The sequence below is a fragment of the Daucus carota genome, chromosome 1, assembly GCF_001625215.2.
Source record: "Daucus carota subsp. sativus chromosome 1, DH1 v3.0, whole genome shotgun sequence".
NCBI lineage: Eukaryota > Viridiplantae > Streptophyta > Magnoliopsida > Apiales > Apiaceae > Daucus > Daucus carota.
In genome coordinates, this window is record NC_030381.2 from 20,523,216 (window position 1) to 20,541,486 (window position 18,271).

Consider the following 18,271-nt stretch of genomic DNA (forward strand, 5'->3'; position numbering starts at 1 on the left):
TGTTGCGCTTGGTTCAACACAGTGAAGGAAAACTTAGAATATAATTCTAAGTTAAACAAAACATACATACACCTTTTATAACCTGGGCGCAACATTTGACTTTAGTCAAATGTTGCGCTTAGTCATAAGCGTACACAGAATTTTTTTGAGATTAACTCAAAAACACATGACTATCAATTGTATCAAATTTATTTTAATTAAGAACAAAATAATTTGATACAATAAAATCACAATTAAATTAAATGAGGTTTTAACTAAATTAACTTTAGTCAAACAAAATTTAATTAATTATGCTGCAATTATTTTAATTAAGATTTAATTAATGGATAACTAAAATAATTTGAATTGCTTCAAATCCATTAATCAAATATAATTAAAATATGAATTAAATCAATACTAATATTCATTAATTGAATATAAGCACTTGAATAATTCAAGAAAATCTACTATATCTATTATACGAGAACACGCACTTCTCCTGAGCAAATTAATTCAATGTTAAAAGACAGTTCAACCCCTCAGGCCAAAGCTAGATATATTACCGAAGCAGTGTTTTTCCGCCATTCTGCCCTTCCGACCCTGTCTCCGAACTGGCTCCCGGCCTAACTATCATCCTCGGCGGTCATTTCTGTCGGCCCATCTCGACTCCTTCCGTCTTCTGTCCGCAGCGCTGCTTCCGTGGTGATCAAGAGGAGCGTGGTTACCTCATTTCAGAGCTACTTTGTTGGTTGAGAGGCCTCTCGGTTGTACTCAAGCATCTCTTCGGAGCTTCTATCTCTCCGAGGCCTTCAATCCATTGCGGCTAATTCCGGTACGTTCTCAGTTAGATTATCGGTCTATATTATGATGGCCCGCCGCACCTGTTTGATAAAATGTGTGGCTGAGGTATTTTGGCACAGTGGACTGTTCATGAAATTAAGCTAATTCTGCTCCCCTCAGGTTTGCCGCAGGACGCTTAGTAATTAAATTGGTTCACCGCCCTCTTTCATTCATTTAGTGCTGCTTAGCAATGCCATAGTTGCGCTTCTTTTGCCTTTGATATTTTTTTTGCCTGTTGCCGCAAGGTTCACATTGAGCATTTTTGCCTATACTATATTTTTTTGGGGAGGTCCTATTTGTGTGATTGATTTTTGGGGATTTTCCCGGCTTCTCTCTTCTCAGCCAATTATTAGGTGGCAGTGATGCAGAGGCGACAAAGAAAACTCATTTTTATGTCTCGTGTCGCAACAAAATTATCGTTTATCAAGTTAGAAGTGTTTAGGGTGCATTTGAGAGACTACCGGCTGTCTTATATATTTAACTTTTTGCTCTTAATGCTTACTGGTGTGTACATTGAAAATCTGAAAGTAGATCTTTTTAGTTGTAAGCTGTTACAGAGGAGTCTGCATTTGAGAGACTCCCGGCTGTCTTATATATTTAACTTTTTACTCTTAATGCTTAGTGATGTGTACATTGAAAATCTGAAAGAGGATCATTTTACTTGTAAGCTGTTACAGAAGGGTAAATATCTGTTATCTGCCAGTATAAAATGATTTTTCCCTCTCTCTGAAAATTCAGTTTAACTACTGCATCGGACTCTAATATACTAGACAATGACATGATGGTTGTTTCGTAATTGATATGTTTTTATTATAAATTGGATGCATGTGTATGAAACATACACTGCAAATATCAATAATTGTAAGTCTATGTCATTACCAAGGTGACATAAGAGTCGGAGCATTATATGCTTGGTTCCAGAGTTTGAGGCAGTGAATTTTGTAAGCCCAAGGTTTTTCTCCTGTTTTTGATAGTGAGTATGGAAGAGCGGATGTAACTGCACAGCGCTTTTTCCTCATGAATGAGTCTTCAGAATTGTGTAAACTCTAGTGTAGCTCTTGTGTTGTTTTGAAGACTGGCGAAAATCAGAGAAGAATTTTTCTTGGGTGTCTCATCGCACTGTGTTGTGTATGCAGTAGCATGTTTCAGTATGGTTTCAGAATACTCGTTTGGTTCGTTGGCACCTGGAAAAAATCATATGTGAAACAATATTATGTGCTTTCTGCCTCAGCTATGACCTAGGTGTCCCTTTTTTTTTCTTGGTTAAAGTGCAGGCTGCATTGGTTAATGATCTCATCTTCATCAGTTCCTCTTAGGGTCTGCAGGAGCAAGCTTATAATATGCATAAAGATTATATGTCTGTTATAATCCTTCCGTACAGATAAAGTAAATGTGGTTATTAGATTACCCTGATCTGATCATATTGCATATTTTAAAATTCTAGTATCTCCAGGGAAAATTTCCTGTGTGGCATTTTATTTTATTTTGTATCCCATTATATGTATTTGAGTTAATTTACAGTTGAAAATTATTCTTTGTATACGTGACTGATCCAGGGAGGCAAATGGTTGAACCGCGCCAGTTCTACATCTAACTCAGATTCCCCTGCTGCGAGAGAAGCTGTCTTGGTGAGCTCCTGGCTATTGTTTACATGCTTTTATTACTCTGCTTAGATATATGTTGTGCTAATGCTTGCATGATAATGAATCATTGAGGTAGGAGATCTGGTCAAAGATCAAGAGTGAATGCGTAAGTCAATTCCTTCTATTTCAAAATGTTAATTTTGTTTGATTCTTTTCACTACCCACCAAATTTGCTTTATAATCTTATATATTATATAACTACAAAATGCAGAACTTATATTATTATGAAATGTCTTGTGTTTATATTATAATATAGTTTCAGTTTTCTAAAATTATAAAATAATAATTTATTTGGTTTTTGTTAATATTTGTCTAAAAACTGAAGTAATAATTAAGGTTTAGACTATGCAAGGAGCTGTATGTTTAATAGTAGCAGTTCTGCTATATTATGATAATTTATTTTTCATTTGTAGAATTTGGAGCGTGGAAGGTTATATTCATTGGAGGAGCAAATTGAACATAAGGTACAATTTATATTTTCTTATTAAGGAGAGATATTTATTCCCCATGACAGGAAACTTTTGTATATTCAGTTACATGGAAACTTACAAGGGGCCAATTTTTTAATCACAACTAGACATTCGATGTTTGTGCTACTTTTTGGTGCTAATATGATTCGCCTAATAATTTTAAAGGAAAAGACATTTTTATAGATACAGAATGACAAGGGAGTCTGGACTGAGAATTTCAAAAACTAGAAATTGGATGTAGGCAAATGATGCCATATACTGACTTGCAAGCTCATCCGCTCTTATAGAGTCAGCCTTGCTTATTGGCTCATAGTTTGATTTCATTATTTGCAGTTTACCTGTTCAAATTGATTTTATTATTTAGATGTCTCCAACAGTTTAAAAGTTAACGTTTTTGCTTTTTGATTGCCTTTATCTTGCCAGTTGGATTTCATCAAGCAGGAACTTAACAACATTGAAGTCCCTATAGTACTGGTGCGTATTAGTTCTTAATAACCCCTTTCATGCAATCAACTCTTGAAAGTTCTCAATTATCTGGAACATGACATAGTAGTTTAAGTTAATGCACCTTGACTTAATTCAGTAATTCAGTGCCTTGGTCTGTTCTTCTTTTATGGATGGATGTTTTTTTTTTATGCGCAAATGTAATTCATTTCCACTTAGAGAATGCAGTGTATAATTTTGGTTCATTTAAAGATAAACAATTTTAATATCGCGTGAAGAATATTGTTCTGATAATAAATTTTTAAAAATAATGAATACTGATGCGAAAAACCAAACTTCTAATAAGTATGAATTCAAAGGTTGGCTAAGATGATGTTAACTTCACAAGATGAGAATAAGATGCATGTGCATAACGGAGTCACATGTTTAGACTTTTGTTAGGAAAACTAACACATGTCATCAGATTAATGCAATACTAGGAAAATACAATTAGAACAGTCAACAATAGTCAATAAAGCTAATTAATTCACCAGAATATCACCAATATAGAATCACTATAAGAACATTTACGTCCATGTAGTACTATGAATCATGGAGAAACTATACCATCCAGGAAGATAAAATGGTCCAAAGTGTGACATAATAATATGCAAAAACTGTTATGCTTGCTTTTAGTTAATCTATATGTTGCAATCCGTGAAAAACGGGTGGTGTACATTAATTGCTTTGTTTACGATGTGCTATCTTTGCTGATGCCTCCCCCAACTTAATGCATACACAACTTCAGAATATCTTTGTTAATTGTTGTAGACCTTTTTGTGTTAACGGAGATGTTGCAATTTTTGTTGGCTGCTTGGTGTAATCAAATATAAACCAGCTCCTTTTCATCTCAGGCCCATTCAGATTTCAAACCTTGTACACCAAAGTACAAATAGTATAGAGAAAATTTCATGGCCCTATAGCTCTTCTTCCAGAAACTATGGTTCTTCTGATATGTTCAGAAATGATTATGATTTGCAGAGGACGGTTTTGAGATCGGCTTATGAGGCTATGAGCCAGGCGTCGTCATTCTGTTCAGGGGCTTAAATAAAGAGAGACTAAAATAGTATATACAGATTTTTAACAAGGCTGACTAGATGGACAAAAAGAATAATCATGTATCAGCATATTGTAGAGGCTTTAATGGTGCCTCTGCTTTACACACAAATAAGTGTCCATTTATTATTAAGAGCATTACAATATTTTCATAATACTAACCAAAGTAACAATTCCTCAGGTTAAGGGTTTGTTTAGCATTGCTCTAAACTAAATCTCAGTTACAGGCTATGCACTCTTTTTATTTCTATGCGAGTTTAGATTTGTTCAACCCGTCAGGACATTGATCATATCTCTGTGCTAAAGGCTAATGCCGCCTCCTAAATGATAAAAGACACACAACATGTATAAACCCTAACAACTAAAAGTTGCAACCTTCCTTTTATGAAAACCGTGGAAAAAATTGGTTGACAGGATTAACTCCTATATGAGTATCTATCTCTTAACATACATAGACGACTAGACGTGCTAGCATTGCTGTTAAACTTCATGCGGATAGATTGAGCTCTGCGCATTACTAACATAGAATTGACTTCTATGTAGTTTCCTTTGTTGAAAATGCTGAGGCGGTGCTTGAATCTCTGGTGCTGTAGGCATCCTTAATATATCATGGAAAGATGAAAAGTTTTGCACTCAATTGTATTCTTGTCTAATTGTTATAATTTTGTGTTTTAGAAAACCCACATGGATTACTCAGCCAGCAAGTAGAAAACTACAGTTGAAAATTATTCTTTGTATACAGGGAAGATAACCACTTTTTTCCTCCAACTACATGCTTCAACCTAGAAACTAAATGTCAATGGTCATATCTATTCAAACTAAGTGCAATAAACTATGACATAAAATGGGCTATCGGGCGTTCCTGGAGCCTTGCTGCCTTAATTTAAAAACTAAGAAATCTGTCTATGGCGGTCTTGACCTGTCATAGTCACCTGATCAGGTGATTTTCAGCTCAATTACATGTTAGGCATCAGGCATAAGAGCGAAACCGGTAAGATTCAGGTTCTGTACTTAAAATATAAGTGCACGACAGACAAGGCGGAATATATAAAAACAACATGCAAAAAAAATTTCCGGAAATCCACAGTTGATTCTTATCTAAGTTCTTCACTTCACTACCAATATGGTCTTAAAGTAGCATGTATCTCAATATTGCCTGAACACCTTCGATGACACCCTGCTCCAGCCACATTCCGCCTTTCAAAAAGGTGGCGACCGTAAACTTCCGTTAGTTTTCCACCGTTAACTCAAAAAAATAAAAAGGGCAACGACAAAATGGTGGCGGTAGTTTTCCAAATTGTACAAAATATTGACGACAAAGCGGTTAAAACTTTTCTCCATGGCCTTTGATATGTTCAACAAACTCATGTGCAACCCTGTTCATGACAGTTTCTCTATCAAGCTATGTTTCGCTGCAATGAAAGTTGTCCCAGCTTCACGCCAGGCCCGTGCCTTGCACGGGCACCGATGCTAGTTGATTCTAAATATCTACCATATAGCAATTAATTACATAATCACATAAAGTCATGCAAATCATATAAATCATGGCAAATAATTAAAACTAATTATCAGATCAATATGTAAAATACTGGATGCTCTTTGTAAATTCACAAGTCCTGAAAATATGTACATTTTAAAACTTGTGAGCTTACGAACAAATTGCAGTTATTTCTTGTCTAATTAATTAGACATATTTAACATCCCAAGTTCACCAACCAGTCTAGAGAAAGTGGATTCGTCTAGTGGTTTAGTGAAGATGTCTGCAATTTGTTGATCAGTAGGTACGAAGTGTAACTCTACTGTTCCATTCATGACATGCTCGCGAAGGAAATGATACCTGATATCAATATGCTTTGTCCTGGAGTGTTGAACAGGATTGTTGGCAATGGCAATGGCACTCGTGTTATCACACAGAATCGGAATTTTATCCAACATGAGTCCATAATCTTGTAGTTGATTCCTCATCCACAAGATTTGAGCACAGCAACTTCCAGCAGCTATGTATTCAGCTTCCGCTGTAGACGTAGACACGGAGTGTTGCTTCTTGCTATACCATGACACCAACCTTCGTCCAAGAAACTGACAGCTTCCTGAAGTACTTTTCATATCAATCTTACATCCTGCAAAGTCAGAATCTGTATAGCCAATCAGATTAAAACCTGTATCTTTAGGGTACCAAATCCCTAGATTGGGGGTTCCCTTAAGATACCTAAAAATACGCTTAACAGCTATAAGATGTGACTCTTTAGGATCAGCCTGGAATCTAGCACATAAACAAGTTGCGAACATGATATCTGGTCTACTAGCAGTTAAGTATAAGAGAGAGCCAATCATACCTCGATACTTCGTGATGTCAACTGACTTACCAGATTTGTCCTGATCAAGTTTGACAGCAGTTGGCATAGGAGTTTTGGCAGGAGATGCTTCTTCCATTCCATATTTCTTCAGAAGATCCTTGATGTATTTAGATTGGCAGATAAAAATACCGTCAGGCTTCTGAATGACTTGAAGTCCTAGGAAGAAGGACAATTCTCCCATCATGCTCATCTCATACTTGCTCTGCATTAACTTAGCAAATCTCTCGCACAAAAGATCATTAGTAGAACCAAATATAATGTCATCGACATATACTTGTACAAGAATTATATCATCCTTATGCTTTTTATGGAAAAGAGTTTTATCGATGATACCTCTGGTGAAACCATTTTCAAGTAAGAACTTGGAAAGAGTGTCATACCAGGTTCGAGGGGCTTGCTTCAGGCCATAGAGTGCTTTGAAGAGAAAGTATACGAAGTCTTCAAATTCTTTGTCTTCAAACCCAGGGGGTTGTTCAACATAGACTTCCTCTTCCAGATCACCATTCAGGAATGCACTTTTCACATCCATCTGATATACTTTGAAGTTGGAGTGTGCTGCAAATGCTAAGAACATCCTGATTGCTTCAAGCCTAGCAACTGGAGCATAGGTTTCATCATAATCAATTCCTTCTTCTTGTGAATAACCCTTTGCAACCAGTCTTGCCTTATTCCTCGTAACAATACCATCTTCATCCAGTTTGTTTCTAAAAACCCATCTAGTGCCAACTATAGATTTTCCTTTAGGTCTTGGCACCAGCTTCCAAACTTTCTGCCTTTCGAATTGATTGAGTTCTTCCTGCATTGCAGATACCCAATCTGGATCACTTAGAGCCTCTTCAACTTTCTTTGGTTCTGTCTGAGACAAGAATCCAGCAAAGTTGCATTCATTCTGAGTTGCTCTTCTAGTCTGCACTCCTGTGTCTGGATCACCAATGATTTGTTCAACAGGATGGTCTCTACTCCATACCCTTTGTCTTGGCAGATTCAATCTTGATGATTCACCAAAATCATAGTTGTGTTGAGTGTGATGACTAGTAGATCCACTTTGACTTACTCCCCCTGAGCTGATGTAGATTCTATTTGATGATCCTCCACTTTGACCACTGTGACCCTGATGATCATTTGTATTGTTACCAATACTTCCTCCAGATGGTTCAGGATCAGCATTTCCTTCATTTGTATTAGGTTCCCTTATATCAGCTTCAGGTTGATCTTCTCCTAAATAAATGTCTTCTAAATTCTCAAATTCCAGAGAATCAGATTCATTTTCCTTTTGGAGACTTGGGAGTTTGGTATCATCAAATCTTACATTGATGCTTTCAATCAGCTTGTCGTCATTGATCAGATAAACCCTGTAGGCCTTAGACTCCAAAGAATAACCCAGAAATATGCCTTCTTCAGCTTTGGCATCAAACTTTCCCAAATGCTCTTCTTTTAACACAAAGCATTTTGCACCAAACACATGAAAGTAACTCAGTGATGGTTTTCTGTTAGCCATTACTTCATAAGGAGTCTTATCCAAATCCTTGTTAATCAGGGTACGATTTTGAGTGTAGCAAGCAGTGCTTACAGCTTCATCCCAGAAATAGATTGGAAGTCTTGATTGACTAATCATTGTCCTTGCTGCTTCAATCAAGGTTCTGTTCTTCCTTTCTACGACACCATTTTGTTGTGGAGTCCTTGGAGCTGAATACTGACGAGAGATGCCCTTATCAGTACAGAAGTCATTAAGAACAGCATTACGAAATTCTGTTCCATTATCTGATCTGATTGCCCTTACTGGCAGATCTGCTTCCTTTTCAATCTTCTTGATATGATCAATGATGACGAGTGCTGCTTCATTCTTTGAATGTAAGAATAATACCCATGTGTATTTTGAGTAGTCATCGACGATCACAAGAGCATATCTTTTCCTTGATATAGAAGGAATGTTGACTGGTCCAAACAGATCCATATGAATCAGTTGAAGGGGTGAACCAATATCAGTCATGCCTTTGCTCCTGTGTGATGCTTTCTTTGACTTCCCTTTTTCACATGCATCACAGAGTCCTTCTTTACAGAATTCTTTCTGTGGCAATCCTCTCACAAGTTCCCTTTTGACTAAAGAGTTCATAGTCTTAAAGTTCAAGTGTGAGAGCTTCCGATGCCATAACCAACTATCATCAGCAGAGGCCTTGGTGTAGAAACACTTGACCTCCCCCTTACTTGCTGAGTCTATGTCGGCTATAAACAAACTTGATTTTCTTACACCACGGAGTGTAAGATCCTTGTTCTTCCGGTTCTGGATTAAGCAAACTTCCTTCTGAAAGATTACGTCGTATCCTTTGTCACAGAACTGACTGATACTCAGTAAATTGTGCTTAAGTCCTTCTACCAGAGAGATATCTTCAATGATGACATTTCCAACTTTCAGCTTACCATATCCCGTTGTAAAACCTTTGCTGTCATCTCCAAAGATTACAATTAGGCCGGTTCTCATCACCACATCTGTGAGCAGGGACTTTTCTCCAGTCATGTGTCTTGAACAACCACTATCAAGAACCCACACAACTTTACTTTTCCTTCCTGTGCCCTGCATTCACAAATGGATTAAACTTTCTTTGGTACCCAGACGTTCTTGGGTCCAGGTGATTTAGTAGAAACAGGATTATCAACAGAAACTGGTTTAACATGTGCTTGTTTAGGGGTGACTGGACTCTTCTCCTTTTTAGTCTTAGCAGAAGTGCTTTTAGACTTGGAGTTGGGAGTTTCCTTCTTCTTAGAAGGACTAGCAGTCTTTGCCACAGGGGCAACAGAAGGTGCAGGCATATTCATATTCATGGTAGATGGTGCAGAAAAAGATGCATTCAACATGGTAAAGCATGCAGACATCATATTCATAGCACATAGCATGCAACCTACTCTACCACATGGCAAATGAACAGCATTCATGTTAATTGTATTAGGCATGCTAGAAACAGAATTATCTACTTTAATCACTTTACATGCATGAGTAAGATGATTAGTAGAATTGCAATTATTACAAACCTTTCTAGCATTAGAATTCCTAGAATTGGTGTTCTTAGGATCTAACTTGCCATTCCTGTTGTTCTTCTTTTTGTTGGAACTAGTACTTCCTAATCCAGTTTTATCTGAGTCATCTCTGACTTGGGAATTAGAAGGTACATCTTGTGATTCCTGTTTTACTTGAGGCTTAACAACTTCCTCATTTTTCAACTCTTCCTTGATGACAAGGTCTTCTTCTATCAGAGGTTCTGTTTGTGCCATTCTAAAGATAGGGGTCTTGGTGTTCTTCAGAATTTTAGGTATATTTGTTCCTTTAGGAGCATTCTCAGTTCCTGCTGAAACAAATATGCCTTCATTCTCTTTTCTCTTCTTTCTTTTAGCACTTTCCAAAGAACTATAGTCAAGGCCAATAGCAACCTTCTTATCAATCCTTTGACTATCCAAGATCTCTTTCTGTAGAAAAGCAGAATTCTGATAGGCCCTAAGCTTAGTTTCTAGGTCAGCAATCTGAGACCTAAGGGACTCCTCAATTTCTGCACTACACTTCTCCTTATTCTCTAGATATTCAATTCTATCTTTAAGGTTAGTGTTCATGAGTTTCTCTAAAGCTAATTCATCTACTCTTTCTTCAAGTTTAGCTATCTTTAGAGAAAGACTACAGTTATCTGATTCTGAAGCTAATAAACTAGTGTGCAAGTTATACATCTCTTGACCTAGTTCATTTATAGTCTTTTTATAATCAGCAGTAGTCATGTCATCAACAGAAATTTCAGGAGATACCTGAGATGGAGATTCCTCGACAGTGTCAGCCATTAATGCAAATGCATAATTGCTCTGGAAAGGTTCATCATCAGAATCTGTGTCATCCCAGCTTTTTCCCTCAGCAATGTAAGCCCTTCCTTTGTGCTTGGCCACCATTGCTTCCAACTTAGCTTTTAGCTTCTCATTTTCTTTCTTCAGATCCTCATAAGAATTCTTCTTATCATATGAGTTGCTTCTGACAGGAGCTGCCTATCAGTGTCAGTGTATTCACTTTTCTCTTTGGGAACAGACTTCTGTGGAATACGAACACCATTTTCAACAGATTCAGGAATAATCTTCATAGGCACAAATGGACCATTTTCCAGAATCCCAATGAACATGGGATTAGCAACTCTGATGTACAGCAACATCTTCATCTTCCAGTTGTTGTAGTCATCCTTGTCAAATGGAGGTACTTTGATTCCTAACTTGTGTGTCGACATTGTTATCAGATAAAATTACGATTGTACGGACAGCTAGCTTTTCAGATTGGTTACGGATCTCAGATCTGTATATCGATCAGCTAAGCTCTGATACCAATTGTTAGGTCCAATCAGACGTAGAAGGGGGGGGGTTGAATACGTCGTACCAATTTCTTCGATTTAATTTAATTGCGGATAATCTTGTTTCAGTCCATGTTAAATCAATCGTAAATAAATAACTCCAGCAAGTCGGGGAATATTCTTATATTAGAAATAATCCTCGGGTGCTACAAATTCCAACACAAGTGTCGGCTGCAGAGACTACAATCACTCTATTACAAACTCTCGATAAAAACGATCTTCTAATTTAACTCTCGAGAATGTGTATAGTGTGTGCACTTACAAAGTGTGTAGTTGTTTTCAAATGAAAACATTAACCTCTATTTATAGGCTTTCCAACAACTAACCATGGTTAACGAGTTCGTCCTGGACGACTTGAGTTCGTCCTGGACGAATTAAATTGACCAAAATAAATCTATCTCCACAACACATTAACTGGCGCCAATTACATATACATATATACAAGTATATATATATGTATGACAGAGTAACCAGTCAAACATGGCGCCAAGGATTTGTACAATGGGAAGTCAAAACTTGCGCTTGACTTCCCAGTCAAACCTTGCGCTTTGTAGAGACAACTACTGTGAGAGAATTACTTAGATTAAATCTAAGTAATTAAGTCAATTGTTGCGCTGAGAATACTGGTCAAAGGTTGCGCTTAAGGAGCTTCACAGGGGACATGACTTAGATAAATTCTAAGTGAAAGATGCGCTTGATTCTTCCCCTGTATGTGAGGCGCCAACTTTGACCAAAAGTCAATAGTTGCGCTTATGGAAGGAGACAGTGTATGCACTGTATATACTTAGAAAATTCTAAGTGTTTGAGAGAGGTTGAGGCGCAAACTTTGACTTAGTCAAAGTTTGCGCTTTAACAGTGTTGATGCTTCCCTTGTGATGAACACTTAGACAATTTCACAAGACTTCCCATTTAGCATACGAATTAAATATACATATATATATATACTTAATTGTGTTTAATTAATCACTTGAATTATTTAAATTCAAATAATTCACAATTAATATATATATATATATATATCTAATTAATAAGTTCTTTTGGCAATAAATCCAAGAGCAGCTCGATTGACTTGATCAATTAATTCGTTGATCGAATCCACTGAATACTTTCGTATGTCCTGACGTCCTGTGCACTGGTCTGGTTCACGAACGACTCGAACTGAAATAATTCTTTGAATCCTTTGCTTGATAATATACTTGATCAGTCATTCCGGGTTAGGTGTTGCTTCGATAAATTTGATTATAAATAATCAAATTAAATATACTGGAATCTTCTGGTCTTTGATACTTGATCTTCAGGCAATCTTGATAGCAGACACATTGAACTTTATTCTTCACTGAGGCTTGAACATATTAATGAACTTCTTTCAGTGGACGGATGCTCGTCTCAGATATCTTGATTGTCTTTGTCTGTTTGTATCGAATCTCCAACCTGTAGATTCCTGTATTATACTTACGTATTGTTTCCTGTCTTTTGTTGTGTTGAGTTATCGTAATTACATTTACGTTACATTATGCTTTACAAAAACGAAGTAACAGATCGAAATAATATACAATGATTAACCGATATACAATTGATATGATAAAATTATATATAATTGGTTGGTTGAGATCTTTAATCAAATAATGAATTTATACGTGTGTATTCAAATCTATATTATTATTATTATTATTATTATTATTATTATTATTATTATTATTATTATTATTGTTATTATTGACAATATTCAATTATTGATAATCATATAATAATTCATGTAACGTGTGAGAGAGATATCATAGATAAAGAGATATTATTGGGCATATATTCTTGATCTTGAGGTTGCATTACTTGGATGAATTGCAATGCATGGAGAATTGAATAAAATTTGTACACTAAATTGAAGTTGCTGAGATAAAATGTCTGTAATTTTCATTCCATTAGTCATTCTATTCCCAAGTTATTTGAACTAGAAATCTAATTCACATATTTTGAAAGGAATGTTTATTCCACTTATTCACCATGTTTTCTTACGATCTTCATGACATTTGGATAGCTCATATTTAGTCATTTTTGTCTCATACTTTATTCTTTCAGCGGACAACGTTTTATAATTTTCTATTTCATTCTCTTTTCATTATATTTCATCAAAGTAAATACAATTTTAGTATTTTTAAAAGTTATTAAGATTTAGCTATCCATATTTGTTTTACAATACTCGTAAAATTTATTGTGAATTTATTTTATCAAATTAAATATAATAAATATAATTTAAATAGACAAAGGTTAGTGGAAAAAAAAAATGAAATTTAAGCCGGTAATATAGCAAGTCGCAAAATGGGCCATATGTCCAAATTCAAGGGGTCCGAAATTTTCATCCACTTCTTAAAGAAACTATGGCCTGGGCCTGTGTAATGGGCCTGCTATATCTACATTGTGCTGCAGGTGTGAATAACCAATATGAATCACCACGGTCCATGCTTTATCTAGCTTCCCATTTCCTGAAAGAAACTTTTATAACATATATTTTTTTTCTGCCAATATTTTCAGCTAACTGTTGAACAAATACTTGTAAACTTATAAGGCATATTTGTCAAAAAAATATATATATAACTAACTGTAGCAATCAATTAAATTTAATATAAAAAAATTATGGAACTATAATCAACATATGGTCGAATTATTTTGTAATCACCGTTGTGATTAATATGTTCTATAAATCATAATTTACTCTATTAAATCTCGACAAGAACGCGGATTATATAATGATAGAATTTACTATTTAGTGATCCGGTATAAGTATATACCTTTGATTCGGTAGATTTTTTATTATTTTCATATCGAAAACCCCATCCCTCTTAGCCTCACTTTCCCAATTTTCATGGGACATGTTGACGCCACCAAGAGAGTTTAGACAGTCTCACTTTTCCGAAAGTAATTTTCGTTTATATGCTACGCTCACGGACAAGTTTTGGGGTATATAGAAAAATTCGAACGAGCGGTTATTTGCCGAATTGTAATTTGAACATAAGATCTTACTATCGTTGGTGGGTATTGGACTGGAGTTGCATTTCCCAGGAAGTTTTGTAAATCCAATATGCTAATCTCCTAGTTATTTTTTAAAAATTCCATCATGGAATGCTGTGAAACGGATGGGTGGTTTGGTTTGAGACGTTGAGGCGGGGACCAATCTGTAACAGGCATGCTCGTAAATCAAGCGTGATGTGAAATCGATGGTAAGAAATCGACATGACAGATTAGACGGTGGTTAGTGATTAGCGGTTATTGTTTTGACGCCGTAGATGAAAGAGAATCGATGGATGGATTACATGATAAGAAATCATGTCAATTAAAGAAAGAGTGGAATGATGATTCTTATCCAGTTTCATATGTCTCTTCAGATTGTTGTAAGATTGTTGTAAGATATCAATTTGATTTGCACCAAACTCTCTTCTCTCACGCCTTCGATCTTGCAATTTGTGGAAGTGGTGATTCTTGATTTATTCTCTCTAGTGGGCTTCACCACGTCACGTCAACCATCAATAAAAATCAGGGACTATTTAGGTAAGTCTCGTGTAAAGAAGGTTATGGACTAAGTTATTATATTAATATCGTATCCCGCACTATTTATTTCTTATGCATTAAGTTGGGGGTCTTCACGGAAACAATCAATCAATATACTTATATAAAGGAGAAGCGAGGGGCGTGTAGGTGGCGCCTCTCACATCGCTCCGTTCTATTTTTCTAATTTTCTGGAATTTTTGGATGAAAAATATCAAAAATTAGAACTACCTTTTTTAGTTTTGGGTATATTAGAAGCAAGTTTCAGAATCTGATTTTGTTTCAAATTATTTATGGAATATAGTAGTTTGAAAGTTTTAATCTAATTTTGTTTCAGATTATTTAATTATGGGAAAGAGTAGCACACAAGTCTATTTAATTATGGAAAAGCCAGATTATTTATGGAATATAGTAGCTTGAAAGTTTTAATCTGATTTTGTTTCAGATTATTTAATTATGGGAAAGATTAGCACACAAGTCTGTCTGCACCTATAAATACCCCTATAGATTGCAGGGTTTTGGATCATCTAAACACAACATTCTCTCCCTTAATACCACAAACCTACCTCTCTCTGGTGATAGTTCTCTTCCTCAATTTTTAAAGGAGAAGCGAGGGGCGTGTAGGTGGCGCCTCTCACATCGCACCGTTCTATTTTTCTAATTTTCTGAAATTTTTGGATGGAAAATATCAAAAATTATAACTATCTTTTTCAGTTTCGGGTATTTTCGGGTATATTAGAAGCAAGTTTCAGAATCTGATTTTGTTTCAAATTATTTATGGAATATAGTAGCTTGAAAATTTTAATCTGATTTTGTTTCAGATTATTTAATTATGTGAAAAAGTAGCACACAAGTCTCTCTGCACCTATGAATACCCATATAGATTGTAGGGCTTTGGATCATCTAAACACAACCTATCAATGCCACAACACGGGAAAGGTAGTTATAAACCGTTATAACTTATATTGGAGTCGGCAAATCCAAACACGGGAAAAAATATAGTCTTGACATGATATTGATGGTTGATATCAATAAATTGTGATGTATGTTTGTTGGTTATTTTTTTATAATATTTGTTTTGTTCATCGGACATGTTTATTGTTGTTAATTTTTATATGATTTACTTTGTATACATGAAAATATTATTCATGCATTATCTGTTTACTATGTTCAAGTAAATTTTAAGAGGGTAGTTACCGCTATCTCACAAGATTTAAGTTACATGTTTTTTGCACAATCAATCCAAAAAATAAAATTGGAGGAAGGTGACAATGTAAGAACATGATTACTTTTCAAAAAAATAAATAAAATTAAGATTCGTCATGCTTTAAATTGTTAATTACGTGTATAAATTTATTTTCATTTTTTTTACCATTTATAGTCCATTTTTGCAATTTTATATATTAGTGTTGGTATCACATCAAGATTTTTATAATATAAATTTATTTTATCCTACAAATATTAATTTTGAAACATTATTATACTTTTTATAGACAACCACAAAATTATTTTATTCTGCATATATTAATATTGAATCATTAATATAATTTTTATAGGCCGTCGCAACGCGCGGCTTCTCAGCTAGTCTCTCTAATTTAAAGGTAGGAGAATGATGTGCGTACATCTTACCATCCTTATCTTACCCTCATCAGACCCTGCTGATTTATGTTTGGTTTAATTTGGTTTATTTGATACCACATATACTATTAGGGTTAGGAAACCTAAATAAACTTTTAAGGGATCTTTTTACATATGCTACTAGATCTCCAGGTCCCATTACTTAGATTCTTTACTGCTTTTGAGCAACGACTCCTATCGCTCTTTTTGTTTTCTGTTTGTACGTTTTGACGCGACAACAATTCTTCTGCATTGAACCCATCTCAACCGCGGAAAAATGAGAAGATATAATAACAAAGTAGCCTTAAATTTCGATAAATGGAAAGAATAAACCCAAAAAAGTTTAGAATTTCAATCTTACATTTTATTCCTCCCGGAATTATTTTGTCTGACCAAATTGAATATTAGTTTTACTTCCTCTCGAATTTCTGACTGTCCATGATTAGAAATTAATATTTTATTCACTCTCCTTAAATAAACTAATAATTATAAGAAAAGTATATCATTATTCAAAAACATCAACATAGTTAATGTCTTTTATTCGATAGATATGATCAATAATTTTGGGTAATTTGGGGGGAAAAAAAGGACGAAGAGAGTATTAACGTTAAAATATTAGATTTTCCAGTTGGTAGACAACAAACATTTTTAATTTAAATTATATTTTAGGATTGTTTATTTCTTTTTCTTCTTCATTTTCTAGCCGTTGTTGGAGCTGCTGTCGGGACTTTCATCAATTTTCACCGATGAAAAACCTTAAATCAATTCTTTTCTTTCTTTTATTTTTTTCAATAATATTCATCTCTGAGTAAGGATTTCTATCTTTTGGATTGTTTTTTTTTTATTTTTGAAATCTTTTTTGGGCAAGTTCCGTTTTCGATTTATCTTTTCTTGTGAAAGTTTGATGTGTTTTTTGGTGATTCAACATCCATGAAGATAGAGGATTTGATCCACTGATAAAGATTTCTATGGAATTGTAATTACAATCGATAGATCAAACCAGGTGTGATGAAATTGATATGTTGGTTGATTGTGTTTTAATAGAGACTACATTAATCAATGATATAATTGTGTCTAATGTTGCTCTTTCGAATTTTTTTTAGATGTTGTATGACTTTTTGATTATTGCATTAATTTTTTTTAAATAAAAGATTATCTTATTTTAAATAAATCAAAATTATACATGAATACAGTTTTTGACCAATGTTTTAAAAATATATTTTGACGAGCCTGATTACTACAACTTATATTAACAAGTCCGATGTAAACCTATTAATCCAAAATTCAAAAGCATCCATAAATTTATTAGTAAATATGAAACCTAGAATTCTAACAAAAATATATTAATAAAACTCTAACACAAGTATATTAATAATTAAAGTTGAACAAAAATAAAAATTCTATAATAGGGTATAAATATTAAGAAACCACATATTAAAAAATACGGCGCATTTCACTTAGAATTAAAATTTGGAAGTCATATACTCTCCGCTCTAATTAGTTGTCATGTTTTAATTTTCAACGATTAAATTAGTCAAATTTTAGATAAGTTAAATGTACGCTTTTATAAATTCTTTTCATATTCTTTTAATTACATTGTATATACAAATTTCAATCAAATTTAATAAATTTACTTTCAAAAATTAAACAAGATACTACTCAGGAATGGAGAGGATATAATTCTATAAAAGATAATGAGATGGATAATTAAATTACTAACTCATCTAAAATATCGATAGAGTAGAGCTTATCATTATATTCTACTCCGTTTCTTTTTATGTTTCTCGTTTGATATGTCGGTCATGTACATAATATTGGACGAATTATTATTTTACGTTTAGTCTATAAGACTAAATATAGTCATGATGATCTTGTTCGATTCGTATTTATGAGTACTTTAATATGAAATTTTTATA

At 34.5% G+C, this 18,271-nt stretch overlaps 1 long non-coding RNA gene across 1 annotated transcript; it reads left to right on the forward strand.

Moving 5' to 3' along the window:
- Window positions 1-556: 556 nt before the first annotated feature.
- On the forward strand, window positions 557-3,409 carry LOC135150821 (uncharacterized). The gene is made up of 5 exons (XR_010289177.1): window positions 557-811; window positions 2,376-2,447; window positions 2,535-2,568; window positions 2,876-2,926; window positions 3,356-3,409. It is a non-coding gene; the product is annotated as an uncharacterized LOC135150821 (long non-coding RNA).
- Window positions 3,410-18,271: the final 14,862 nt, after the last annotated feature.